At 37.5% G+C, this 15,019-nt stretch overlaps 2 pseudogenes; both read right to left on the bottom strand.

Annotated features, from left to right (window-relative positions):
- Positions 1-5,678: 5,678 nt before the first annotated feature.
- Positions 5,679-10,330, bottom strand: LOC114534440 (annotated as a pseudogene).
- Positions 10,331-11,574: 1,244 nt separating this feature from the next.
- On the bottom strand, positions 11,575-12,223 carry LOC114534439 (annotated as a pseudogene).
- Positions 12,224-15,019: the final 2,796 nt, after the last annotated feature.

The raw sequence follows: 15,019 nt of genomic DNA, 5'->3' as shown, positions 1-15,019 counted from the left end.
CGCACATGTAACCATTTACAGCATCAGCCCTACACCGCATCTTTATCCCTCTTTTGATGGTTTTTTTTGCATATATTGTTTCAGAGAACTTTTGCCTTTGAATTTTATCATTGTTTCATCAATTGCAGCTTGTTTGTGGAGCATATACTGTGAGATAAAGTTTGCACAAATGTAATCCAGGAATGGTCTCAATTTGAACAGCTTATCGAACTCAGGAGTACCTCTAGCTGGCATCTTTGAATTGTCATTCAAATGCAAATATCTTGGTATAGTTTCAAAGCGAGAAACTGTGATTATTCTGGCAAATGTTGGCACTCCGAGTATCAAGTCCTGCGACCAATAATCTCGAATGCTATAGAGCGGATGAAGAGACATGGCGATAAAAAGACCAAGAAAGGCCATAAACTCAGTGCCTGTAACATTCTCAAATGCAGAGGGATTCTTTCCAGCAGCAGTTAGACATTGGATGGCATACTTATTTGTTTCACAAACAATTGTGTTGACAATGTTCATGCCAAACAACAGCAGAAAAAATTCTAGGGCTGAAGCTGTATTTGGAAGCATTGTTGCTGGACCCACTCGCTGCTGAAACTCACCCCGAACAATGTCAGGCTCTTCTCATCAGATTCTTCAATAGCCTCTTTCCAGTTTCCAATCTTCATTTTTGTTTTATAGAATAAAACCATTTGTTTAAATGTATGAAAATGTCAACAAAAATTTTATATTAATATAAACATTAAAACATGAACAATTAAGCCTATACATATGTGTGTCCATAGTCAAATACATGCATGCAAAATAGTTCTTTCCAACTGTACCATTGTCACTGAACCATCATAACCCTGAAAATTGTGCGCCAACACGATACAATTTGCATGTTCGTTCGTAAAAAGCCATTCTTACAAGAAGCACACAAGGAAGACATTTTACCAAAGACTCACAAATCGATTTTGTCATTTCTTACATTTCGTTTATGCCTCGTGAAACATTCCTGACTTAAAAATGCGCACACAGCTCACACAAGGAAGCCACGGCACAATAGGACATCTCTGTGCAGAACACAATTTACATGCCCCAGGACAACAATGATCAAAATTCTTATTCGTACCCTTTTTTACACGTATGACAATATATTTGGCATTTCACCATGATAACTGTATCGTTAAAGCAAAAATCCAAGTTGGATTGTAAAACATGCTCAACATGAGACAAAATCCGTTCAGTCGTAATATGAGAAAGAGGCATAATACGAAGAGAAATGGGTTTTCGAGTTGAGGTGAACACATCACAAAACGGACTTGATTGTGCTCAGGCATGTCATTTGTAATTGCTTGCAATAATGATTAATCTCTTGAATATATCATGAAGCCGATTATGATACTTGGACAATTCAAAACCGGCAAGCGTGTTTGTAAATCGTACCATGTAATCAATTCCCGTTGTTTTAAACTTCTTGATATTCACCTGTTTCGTCCCCGCTACTGTAAAATAATGATTTTCGCTAACCAGTTCGGACGTACTGGCACCGTCATTCACCTTGTCGTTCAATCTTTTTTCTCAACATCCATACTGTTGGTCTCTCTCAGCGTCCTCACACGCTTGTCATAATAACTTATTGTCGTTCCATTCGTCTACAAAACTCTGAATTTGTTCAGGCATCCATGCGTCCAGCAAATTTGCTGCCAGTCCTTGTTGTTGAGCCATTATGATTTTTACCTTTCTTGTGCGCATTGCTCGTATTCATTCAAAATATGCAGATTTTCCAATGCTGCTGTTAACTCCTTAATTGTCTGACACAATTATCCTTCGTGCAATATCCATTCTTGAACGTAACTGTTGTCAAACCCAACATTTCACTGTTTTTTATAACGAGTACACATGCCATACTTGTTGTGGCTAACTGTTTTTTCAGATAGTTTTTCCAATATTCCCGCACCTTGACTGACTAGCTTCTTTCTAAAAATATAAGCAAACTATAACCAATGGACGACTTGCGCTTTAGACTAATTTATTACCTCAGCAATAAAAAGGACATTTTCTGAAAGACCTCACTAAAATAATTAAAACTGCCAAGTTTCAGTGCGAATTGTTGTAAAATACGGAAAATATACCCATGCGAAGTTGTTGATTTTTGTATACTTTTGTATTACGACTGGAAATTTGTAAGTAAATTAGTTAAGCATTTCCGCACGTAATACAAAAGTATACAGAATTTGCCAACTTCGCATGGCTATATTTTCTGTATTTTACAAAATTTCGCAGCCAAACTTGGCAGTTTTACTAATTTAAGTAAGATCATTCTAGCTGGGGTGATTTATTTTCCTCTAGTTACTTTGTTCAAAAGTTAGTCTAAAGCGCAAGTTGTCGATTGAAAATAACACGAGACTGTTTGTTTCCTAAACATTATTGTAACACATTACTCTAACAAAAACATTTCAAATGAATTGCAAAATTTTTTAAACTAACCATCTCCAAAACCTACCATCTCCAATACTTGCTGAGCATGCATGCTGTAAAAGTATTTACACTATTTAACTAAAAATTCCTCATTCCTGTTATCAAACATGCCGAAATACACTCTCAGCTATCGTAAAAATGAAGCACTGCAATTAAAAAAATGCAGAGTGACAAAAAAACAACAATTAAAAGAATTAGAGCCACTAAAAAATTACGTTTGGGACTACTATCCAAATATCTTGGAGGAATTTGAGCAACAACAAGTGTGGATGACACAACAGAAAGAAAACGAGATGCTACAGTTCACGCAAAATGAAGCGGAGCAGTTGACTCAACACCTTAACCCCCCCCCTCTCTTTTCACCTCAAAAAATGAAATGTGTGGTCATCATTTACCGTTTAAGGGCATCACAAACACTGTCGAAACAGAAGTGTTTAGCATGTGGTTAGAACAATTTCTTTTAAAAACATGCACATATTCCACTTCATGAGAAAACTTCATGAAAAAAATTATATCGACGTGTAGGAATGATTATTTTTAAACACCTAAAACAACCCTGGCGCACAAAAATGGACCGTTTAAATCTTAATTCATTATCATAGGTTGAAAGTTTGGCTAATGTTTTATAATCTATCAAAGTTCCAGACAATTTGGTGTACATTAAATCCGCCGGGCGGCCTCTTCAACTTTGACTTTTTTGCTATTTTTGGCCTCTCCCACATACTTTTCGTTTCACACATTAATAATTCATGCATTATTGATATTTTACATGAATAAGTGCCCAAGCGATTTGTTAATTTCAAAAAGCTAGAATTAATTACACCTGAGAGCATTCTAGCGAAAATCCTAAATACCCGTCTTTAAATTTTAAATAAGCATTTAGCTGCTTTTTCACTTGCTTTTCGTTTTAAAACAATCGAAAATGGCGAGGCCACAGTACACATCACAGCAAAGAGCTTTCATGGTAACAGAATATCACAGAAATAACGGGAACATACCAAGGGTGCTGGAAAGGTTCAAAGATCAATTTCCAAATGTGCGATGTCCATCTCATGCAGCAGTGTACAAGGATGTACACAAGTACAGTGTAAGTGGGACAAGCTGCAATTTGAACCGGCAAAGATCTGGACGTAAGAGAACAGCAAGAACAGAAGAGAATATCAAGGCTGTTCGAAACGTTATTGAAAATCTGCAGCAGGATGGGCAGTTATAGTTAGCGCCCGTCGCAATGGTTGTTGGTTTGTCCTCTTCCACATTTAACCGCATAACGCGATTAGATTTGCGATTTCATCCTTACCAAATGATAAAGCGCCATCAGTTACTTCCTGGTGACTACCAACGAAGAGAGCAGTTTTGTCAGTGGCTTATCGATCAGCCGGAGCGATTGCTCAACGATATGGTTATTTGAGACGAGGCTGGTTTTGCGATGAATGCATCTGTGAACACCCACAACATCAGAGCATACGCTCAACAAGGCGAACAACCCCTGGATTTCGAATATGAACGCAATGATGGTAGACACAAAGTAAATGTCTGGGTTGGCTTAATGGGTAACGGAAGCATCATTGGCCCTTTCTTTTTTCGACAAAATTTAGACGGTGAGAGTTACCTGCAAATGATTAACGAGCAAGTAGTCCCTGCCTTACAACAAATATGTCGTTTCCATCAGAACATGAATGGTCAGTTTCGGCGTGTTTGGTGGATACAAGATGGTGCGCCATGTCACGGGAGACGAATTGTTTCCGAGCGTTTGGGCGAACTGTTTGGAGACCGAGTTGTTGTGTTAAATCGCGATGTTGAATGGCCACCGAGATCACCGGATTTAACTCCACTGGACTTTTTTTTGTGGGGTACCTCAAATCCAAGGTGTATGTCACACCACCAGCAAATCTGGATAACATCGAAATGAGTATTCAAGCTGATATCGATGCCCTCAGACTGGACAGTCCAAAGGTTCGACATGCTGTTTACGACATGATCAGGAGAGCAGAACTTTGTGTGGAAGGAGATGGGGGCATGTTGAGAATTAAAAGAACGTTGACTGTAAATAAATTCTTGTAAAAAATGCCACTCTGTTTTGCCTTTACGTTTTGTTCTTTCATGTAAATTATTAATTAAATTTGTTTATACTAAGATCTTAATACCATTTATGGTTGACAATAGGGAAACAATAGCATTGTTGTCTCAAGCACACAAAAATTAATCATGCGTGAAATCATTTGTGAGCTGCAAAAAGTATGTGGGAAAGGCCAAAATAGCAAAAAAGTCCAAGTTCGAGAGGCCGTGTGGCGGATTTAATGTATACTAAATTGTCTGGAACTTTGATAGTTTATAAAACATTACCCAAACTTTCACCCAATGATAATGAATTAAGATTTAAACCGTCCATTTTTGTGCGCGAGGGTTGTTTTAGGTGGTGTTTGAAAATAACCATTTCTACACATCGATAACGGTATACAGAACAAATTTCTGTGTCAGAGTTTTACCATGACTACGTTAAGACATCAAATAGCAAGTTTGCAACCAAAAAAATTTGCGTTGTGTTTCTTTCCGCTTGATAATTCACTGGAGTCATGCAAGACGTTGTTGATCAAGGAGGGTGCCGCTCGTGAAGGGACAATGGTTCGGCTTTATTGGGATAAGAGAAGCCCAGATCTACCGGCAAAAATTATCTTTTTAGAAGGTGTGTATTGTATTATATACATTGTAATATTATATACATTGTATTCTATTTACGTGAAAAATACTGTAAAAGCAGAAAATATAGATTTGTCATGTATGGCAATGGCCTATAAACAACAGAAAGAAGACACATGTTCAATTGTTTACCAATAACAGATATAAAAAAGCTAGAAAGAAAAAGAAACGAAGTTCGCAACAGCAATTTCAATAGTTTGATGAGTGTAGACGATAAAAAATTTGTTGAAACTTGGAGGAAAAGTCACACGGAGATGTTAGGTAAACGGCCAGCCGAAAAGCCTGAATTGAAAGCAAAGGCTAAAAAGAAAGCAGTGGGGCTAGATAAGCGGCCAGTTGTCACCTCTACCGAAGAAATTGTAACTGTTTCTGATAAAAGAGATTACCTTTCAAATATTTCTTGTGTCAATTCCCCCGTCACTGCTGTGCAACCTCTAACGATCCTTGCAGCCAACAATCATTCGACTGTTCCATCCTTATCTGCTACTTTCCATTCCTGTTATTGTTGTTCCGCCAGACGCCGATCACACAACTGCTTCACCCAGTGTTCCTGTTTCATCAATGTTTGTTGCTCTTTCATCATCGTACAGCTCATCCACACACCCTGTTGAATCTATTTTACCCACCATCACATCGCCACTAACGTCTGTTCCACAAAGTTTAGCTGCTGCAAACAATATATTTTCTGTTTTGCCTCTGGTCACATCATCCTTTGATTCCACTGTTCAGCCATCTGTCCCTTTAAGAATGAGTTCTAACTTACAACCTGTAACTCCCTTAACCCTCAGTGTGACCTCTGATTATAGTATTCCGTATTCCACGTTTCTGAGCGAATTACATGCCACGTCTAAAAACTTGTGCACAATTGATGTTTCGTCTTTCTGTCCAGAATCTACAAGCTCAAAAGCATTTTCTTCATCATGGAATACTTCCTCGTTTAATAAGATCTCTTTTGTTTCCGTGGAACAATCAGAGCCCCGGGTTTCAACTCCTGTGCTATCGGGTTTTCTGACTGGATTTTCGGAGGAAGAAAATTTTCCTCGTTCACGCAGCCCAATAAATAATTTCGACAACGTTTTGCCTGGTCAGGCAGAAAACCTACCAATAATTTACCAAATAAACAAGAAAATTGAAAGCATTTCCCAAAAGGTTGATTCGATGTTAGCAAATCAACGACTCATTATGGATTGCCTGCAAAACAACAGTCTCTTAAATCCCTTTGCTGCGAGTAGGACGCCAGTTTCTGTTTCAGCTGAGCGCCGGAATAAAACTTATTCCCATCCACCTGAAGAGCCACAACAATCTGTCGAACACGATCACACAAAAGAACTAACGGTAGCAGAACTCGAAGCTTTGAAGAACTTCAAGAAGAAAAGAGGGTCAACGGATGCGTATTTTGCAATGTTGCTGTTAAAGACCTACACTACGCCTGAAGAACGCATGAACTGTACTGTGTATGGGGAAGGACCCAAGTCAAAAGGCTTGAGTACAGATACTTTGAGAAAAATTAAAACAGGCTACGAACATTTTTATTCAAAAGAGTCATGGGGTGATGCAATTAAAGCAATGAACAATCACATGAGAAAGTACTGTTCTACAAAAGATCCAAAATAACTTTGTGTATGTACAATAATTAGATTGCAATAGTATATAATTAAATATTACAATATTACAATATTATGTGTAATGTAATCATTATATGTTATGATATTATCTGTATACATGTTAAAATATGCTTTGTATTCCTCTAATGGATTTAAAAAATTACTTAAAATCCATGCAAGGATTCCAGTATATCCAAATGTAACTCTTTGGGAATTTCGTATAACCTTGGGTGGGGTTGGATATCAGATACGGACAACTTGGGGCAAATATACCTGACAGTTGCAGCATAAACGGCAGCGCTTTTCTCTCTTACAAGCTCGTAGTGAAACGTAGATCGTAAAGCACGCTTTCTGATAAACAAAAATCCGCGAATGATCTCTGCACCTGATGACAATTGTGTCTTTCGTTGCTAGGTGCTTTATTGCTTCTAGCGTCGTCGAGACATCCCCTCTGGTTACAACAGTGGGTGGATGGCCACTTTCTCCTGCCAGTTCCTGCTCTTCCCAATCATCAACATACGCAGAATTTTCACATGCATCGTAGGAACAATCTAAACATGCTTCGCAATAACAGGATAGGAGCCTTGAACTTAAACTGCAACCGCCGTCCGTTGACATGACTGCATGAATAGATCTGTTCCCCTTGATTTCTTTAAAATATCGATCTCTTCGGTTGCGCAGTATTTGTTCGTCGTAGAAGAATATACGCCATTTTACTTTAACGCTTTCGGATTGGTATCGTGAGGGTGCTGGATCTTTCATTGTGCTCTCTGCGAACTCATACAGCTCTTTCGCATTTCGAATGACAACCTACAGGTGGAAAAAAGAAAACAATAATGGTTTTGCTAAACGGTTAACCAGATTGCGGTTTGGTAAACGTCGATCAGAGAATTTCTATAAATCAACTAAAAGGGTAGTAAAAAGACGCGTAGTGTAAGTAAATGAAGAAGTGGAGTAAGTATAACCTTACTTGTGTTTTGCAAATGCATGAGTTAGTTGTACCCGTTTGCAAGCTTAAATTGTTTCTAATTTTCACTGAATTTAGCCAGAATTTATATTTACCTGCCGTTTAATGACGGCCATGTCAGCTTTGTGTTTAAGATTAGCTCCGGCACCATCTTGAAGACCTTTTGCATGGGATGTTTCGAAATAGTTACGGACTGTTACGTAGCCAAAATCTGAACATGACTGAGCAACATCTCCCATACAGTGGCGGCTTTTGTACTGCGTCGAGCATCCATCTGTCCATTCATGCATAGTTTTCACATCATAATCTATATATAAACCGTGGAGGACTCTTAGTTAATATACCATGCACAAATCAACTCATATATAAAGTTGTTTTAAGACCGTGCCTAAGCGTGCTAGACCGTGCCTGGCTAGTTAGTAATAAAGCCTAATATTTCAAACCAGATTTCAGTTGTGTCACTATATATGTCACCGCGGAATATAACACAAATCAACTCATATATAAAGTTGTTTTAAGACCGTGCCTAAGCGTGCTAAACCGTGCCTGGCTAGTTCGTAATAAAACCTGATATTTCAAACCAGATTTCAGTTGTATCACTATGTCACTGCGAAATATAACACAAATCAACTCATATATAAAGTTGTTTTAAGACCGTGCCTAAGCGTGCTAAGCCGTGCCTGGCTTTATTTAGTAATAAAACCTAATATTTCAATTACTTATAGCAATAAAACCTCATTTTCTAAACCAGAGGTTCAGCTGCATCATTGCCACAATTTAATTTCAATAATTTCATATTTACATACCTATTTTCTTGAGATAACCATCTATCAGTCTTCTAGCGCTGTGCACTGAGTGGTGGTCATGCTTACAGTCAGGAGAAATTACAAAAATGTGTTCTGTGACCAAGGATGGATTTTCTTCCGTGCTTTCGATTCCGTCTGAAGTCATCAAAGCATGGCAGTGCAGAATGGTAATGTGAATCGATGCTTGGACTTGGGCAAAGTAAAGCAATTGGATCTGATACTGCATTGCACACGAGTAGTTATCTGAGTAGTCGTGAATTGCCACGACGTGACCAATTGGTATATTCTCGACCAGTTCTTGAAGCTGCTGATTTTGCCAGTTAGCTCTGAACTGATGCGAAGGATAGGTCTGCAGAAGATTCTGTAGGCAAGAAAACATTTCACCTGGGGAGGTTAATTTATCAACTAACTTGAGCTTCTTTTTTTCCGAGTTATCATTGTTGACACCAATTACGACATACTCGAACTTTCGCCATTTTACTAACAGTGCAGCGTCGGTGGAATCCTTTTCTTTGTCTAGTACCTTAAAACCCGCTATCCCACAGTTTTTGCACTTTCATAGAAGGCAGTCTGGATTATGATATTCTTCATCTTCTCGTTTTTGACATAGGGTATGGTTTACCAAATCAGTCATATGTTTGTACACTGTATACTGTTCTGGGTTGTCGTCTGAATTCCATGCATGACTGAAACACCATCCTAGTTTCCACATGTATGCGACAGCAACAAGAAATTCTATCTTGAGACCGTGGCGTGGAAATATAGAAGGGTTTGCAGCTTTCGAAAGAATGCTGTCCCATTTGAATCTCCGGATACTTCTGCTTGAATTCCAGGTATGCTTCAATTTGGGTTTTCTCCAGGATTTGTTTTGGGTGTGTAACGTAGGTCTTGGGTGCTAGTCTCTTTCGTACAATGTCCCTTTTATTCGGGGTTGTCCGAGAAATTTCAGGACTTGCCCAAAAGTCATGCGCGAGCTTTCGATGTTCTGTAGGGATGACGTCAGACCTAGTTCATTATTCTGTATAGGTCCAACAAGATTTCTTGCTTTTAAGTACTTTAGTGCGATGATTGAATGCTTTACCAATACGTTTCCTATTTACGTTGAGCATTTTTGATACCTTTGTCTTCATGCATTTCTTGTGAATTGTATCACCACAGAGAAAACCAAAAGCTGTCTGAGTAGCTGCTCTAGAGTCATCAGATCGTTGATTTTTTGTGTCATTAATGGCATCTCGCGCGCCACGCATCGCAGAAACAGCAACTTGAGCTTCTTCACTTTTTTCTGCTGAACTGACGAGACCTTTGCTTTCAAGACCTTTCCTCGTTGTTGGGCTTTCGATTAGTGCAGCTACAACAGCTATTTTCTTCGCTGGACTTTTAGGAAGATGTGATCTCACTAAATCGACTTCCCGCCTTTTAGCCATTTTTGTCGGGAAACTCGAGGGGAAACTGGTGTTGCCAGACACTTCGCTACTGCGTTTGCTTTTCGATTTTTTGGTCCTTGACTTCTCCTCCTGTCGCTTCACCATTTCGTTAGCTCTTGTCCGTTGCCGCCGTTTATATAGCGTTCATTCGTATTTTTTTGTAACACTGGTATATGTAAGGTTAGTTTCACCTTCCAGAACATTGTGCTTGGCAACTTTCAACTCCTTGGCTTTCTGTCGCTTTTCACAGCGCTTGCAGTTGATACTTTCCTTGTTATCCTGATAATATTTCGAACGCTCTTCGTGCAATTTCTCTTCCTTTCTCTTTTTGGCCTCACGTAGTCTTATAGTTTCACTGCTACTAGTTTTACCCATGTTTAATTCGCTGTATTGGCTAGTCTACAAGTCGGTCACGTTATAATGAAAATAACAAGCCTATTTTACTTCGGGTATATATATACCCGAAGTAAAATAGGTAACCGGGCTTATTTATCATTATATATCTTTGTAACCGTGCTTAACCGTGCCCAAACTCTGACTACAATTATTGGGTCTTTTATCCGAGGGTATATTACCACCCAAAATTTATCAGAGGTGAAAGTTGAGCGTGCCTAAATACTGCCTCAAGGCATTTTACGCACACTTATTGGAATGTGAAACGGTCCTAAGCGTGCCAAGAAGCTGCCTAACCGTGCGTAAACAAGATACAACAAGGCATTTTGGACAAACACGTTAAGAGGTTTTAAATGTATTTTACACCAAGAAAAGTAAATGTTAACTCGTGGAAACGAACACAAGTTATGAGATATGAATGCTCATGTGGAAAAACATTAAATTTAACTATCTTTCGTACATATGATGAAGTATTGTCTAGCTAAAGTTGCCGACATTATACATTGGATAAATGGTAAATTATGAAATAATTAATTTTCATTCACTTTTATTCAAAAAAAGCTAACATTTTCTGTATGTATTAAAAGTTTGGCATTTTCTCATCATTTTGTATCACAATTTGGAAATAAAAATTGAAATTGTTGGCTTTTACATAGACGATTTGATTAAGTATTAATGACATGTTACGCTAAATACGGAATAAATACCAACAAAATTGTCGAATTCAAGATTTCCACTGCATCATATAATCTTTTGAAATGCTTATATGATTAACTTAGAACTAAAACTTTCCATTGACTAAAGATTTAAACTGGAATGATCTTTACTTGGGCAAAAATATTACTTTACATATGTGAATTTATTAGTCTTGCATATTGTAAACCAACACCATGCACACAGCCTGCATACATGATGTTTTTAAAGGAAAATGCAGAAAGAATAAAAAAACATTTAGAAAAAAATAATGAAAGCTCACAACTAGCTGACGTTTATAAAGAGTTGTCACGAATGTGGAAACAAATGTCAACGGACCAAAAATTGGAGTACAAGGGGAAAAGCTGTTCACCGTTCAATCAATCAATTTTTTAATCATCTTGAGATAAAAAGGTACATATCTTAAGTTATAACTATTTCAAATCTATAAATCATATCTAAAAATAAGTCTATTTACAAAAGTGTTTTTAAATCTATTTGTATTAATCTTTGAGTGAATACTCCTCTGCTTTCTAAGGTTCAGCATGAGAAATACCTTTATTATAAAGTTTTTTATCATTAACTTCTAAAAGATCACGTACATTTATATAATAAGAGACACAACATCTTTTAAAACATCTATCTAAAAACGTTTGTACAACAGTCATGTCCAAATCTGAAGCACCATATACTAACAGACCATAGGTACGAATAGGTAAAACTAAGCTGTTAAACAACTTATCTACTTCTTCCTGACAAGCACCTTCTTTACGCAAGGATCTTATGACATACAAACATCTGTTTGCTTTGAGCAGTTTAGCTTTTATATGTAGACTATATTTACAATTTTCTTGAAATCTCATTCCTAAAACAGAATTACTTGATTAAATCCTTTCTTTCGGAAAATCAGTTCTTTACATTTCACTGGATTACAACTCATTGTTATCCTGAGACCAAATGAAAAATTGTCCAACTAAATCTGTTGGACATTCTTTTTTTTTCCACACAGGGATAATTATATTAGAATCATCCGCATATTTGAAGAGAGCAGGCCTGCCATCCAGTTCTAATTCCAAATCATTCATAAAAACATTATACAAATCCACTCACACTTCCTTGAGTTGTGCCCTTGTTAACAAATCTCCATTCTCCGTGGAAGTTGTTGTAAATAACTCGTTGTTGTTAGTTTTTTAAGATGACAGTGGTTCAGGAAGCCACTAGGGTTTTGGGTGAAAAGGATATCTAGGAAAGGTAAGGAATGTTGCTGGTTTTCAATTTCCATAGTGAAGGTTATAGATGGGTGTAGACCATTGAGATATTCCAGAAGATGGTTTAGTTCTTCAATCCCGTGAGACCAAATAAGGAAAACGTCATCCACATAACGTTTCCATAATTTGGGGTTGAATTGACAGTTGGCTAGTGCTCTTTCTTCAAAGTCTTCCATGAATATACTTGCTAGGACTGGAGAGAGAGAGCCCATGACTGCGCCACTTGTTTGTTCATAGAAATAATCTCTCCACTGGAAACAAGTTGAGGAAAGCCAAAGTTTAAGTAGATCAATAATTTTGTCTACTGATAAGTTAGTGCATAAGGGAAGACTATTGTCTGATGCAAGTTTCTGTTTGAAAATTTCACATGTATCATCTACTGGCACGTTGGTAAAAAGGCTGACAACATCAAACTAGCAAGGAAATCATTACTGTCCAATTTGAAATTCTTGATTTCATTAATAAAGGTGGATGAGTTCAGGAAGTCCAGTAAGTACCGACCGCTACCTCAACTATTGATCTTTCCATCATTCTAGAATTTTGACCTCTGTTTGCAGAACCTTAGTCCACCCTGCCCATTCTATTTGCGATAACAACAGCATCAACAATGAATTACAACATTTCCAGCACGTCCTTTCTTGTAATGGCTTTCCCCATAAATAAATTAACCTGGATTATATCCCACCTAAACCGACTGCTGATAATGAAAATGAACCGATCAACACAGTTTGCATCCTTTTCATCAGCCCTTCTTCATACGCAATTGAGCAAATGCTCAGAAATAACAATATTAAAGTTTTTCATAGCTCTCATTTAAAAATACAGCAACTGTTATATTCTCACAAAGATAAAACTCCAGCTAACCAGAAACCCAGCGTATACCGTATACCTTGTGAATTCGGTTTGTTATATATATATAGGCGAAACCGGACGTAATTTGAAAGTCAGACAAAAAGAACATTCAAGTTGTTGTTCAAGAGGGAATTTGGAAAGATCTCGCATGCTTAGTTTTCTATTAGAGTAGAACTTTTATCTCTTCTTAATTTAACCGTTTATAATAGTGTGACTTTGTTGTGTGATGTGCTTGCGCACATTGTTTGTAATTAAACTTTTCTCTGATGATGGCCCAAACTCACAGGCTGAAAGCTTAGAAATCTAATAAATTACATGGTGTAAACCACAAACAATTAACGAGTTACGTTTGTCGGTCAATGTATTTCTAGCAATGGAAATCAAATTCTCCCAACATATACCTCTGAGTACAGAGCGAGCGACCTGTTTCTCTGCTTCTAACACAATTTAGTATGGTAATTGATTGCCTTCTATTCAATACTTCATAGCGTAAGTTACTGCTCGTAACCAACGATATCTGAAAAGTTGAAGTCCCTTTAAAATATTAATAACTAACGAGACTTTCTGGATTTGGCGCCATTGATCTCAAATTAAATAAATCCCTTCTAGTACACTTAATAGACTTCTGCGTGCAGACTGCCTCGCTAAGCCATTCTAGTTCAGTCAACGAACAATGAACTAACTTAACTGATATTTAAGGAGGTTAAGACACTTTAGTGTATTACACAAATTTATTCACAGGAATTCTCATTACTAAAGGTCAAAATAAATTAAAGTTATCAGTTTTTCTCAATGCTCTTGACATTTTGAAGCCATATTGTGATTAGTGTAATAGCCTTGTATGAGTAATATAGGGTAATACCGCCTTCGCCTTAACAGTTAAAACCCACCTCTCACTCAAAAATTTTGAGGTTACCCACTGAAAGACCTGTTAATACAGATGATTTTTTGCAACCTGGCGTACGTGATCGAGTGGTTGTGGAAAAGATTTTATTCATAAAAGTGTTACAAGTATATATAAACATCTAAATAGAAAAAACAACAATTATTACATTTAAAAGAATCCTTTATAAAAGCAGTCCATTAACCAGGTTCAAATCAGTATCTAATACTAGTTTCACTCATACAAGAAAAAGGTACTCTAGTACCCCTCTAACACAAGAGGGAGGATCTTAGCAGACAGAAAGACAGTTTTGTGCATAACCAAGACATGGTTATTAAGTATGGTTTGCCAAGTTTGGCTGCCAACTTCGTAGCAAGAATTTTATGAAAACTAGCACATTCTTTACCCATCACACCATTTGTCCTGTCTATTACTGTCAAGTTTGAAAGCACTCAATCCAGGGCTTGTACAAGGCTTGAAAGTCATTGAATTTTGAATTTGAAAATAAGTGCATGAATGCTGGCCTTGAACGTCCTTAATAAGTCCTTGAATTTGAGTCTTCCTGACATGTACGAACCCTGGTCAATCAGATGCATCAGGATGAGAAAAATTGCAATGAAAAGTAAGTGACAAACGAGCATTAAATACCCGACGGAAATGAAACTAAAATTACCTCGGAATCCTTAATCCTTTGCTTTGATTCTTGAGGACTAGAAAGCTCAGTCACTTCCCTAATTTCAATCAATGCGTTCTCTGATCATGCTTCCCCGATCATGTCTTGAGCTGTAACCGTCAAAACGAACAACAATTTCCCCATTTTCGATTGCTACAATCTCTCCACTGCTCCAAATCCCAACTTGATTGATAGCTTCCACTCAATTTCCAACTGAAAATTCCATTTAAATATATAAAACGTAGACAAAATTTCCCAAGCCAAGCGATAAACAATGTATGCCAGAATCAGGAGTCCGCCAA

The sequence above is a fragment of the Dendronephthya gigantea genome, unplaced genomic scaffold (genome assembly GCF_004324835.1).
Source record: "Dendronephthya gigantea isolate DGI-Jeju-01 unplaced genomic scaffold, DenGig_1.0 000100F, whole genome shotgun sequence".
Taxonomy (NCBI): domain Eukaryota; kingdom Metazoa; phylum Cnidaria; class Anthozoa; order Malacalcyonacea; family Nephtheidae; genus Dendronephthya; species Dendronephthya gigantea.
Note: the sequence above shows the minus strand (reverse complement) of the source record. Positions and strands in the feature narration are given on the sequence as shown.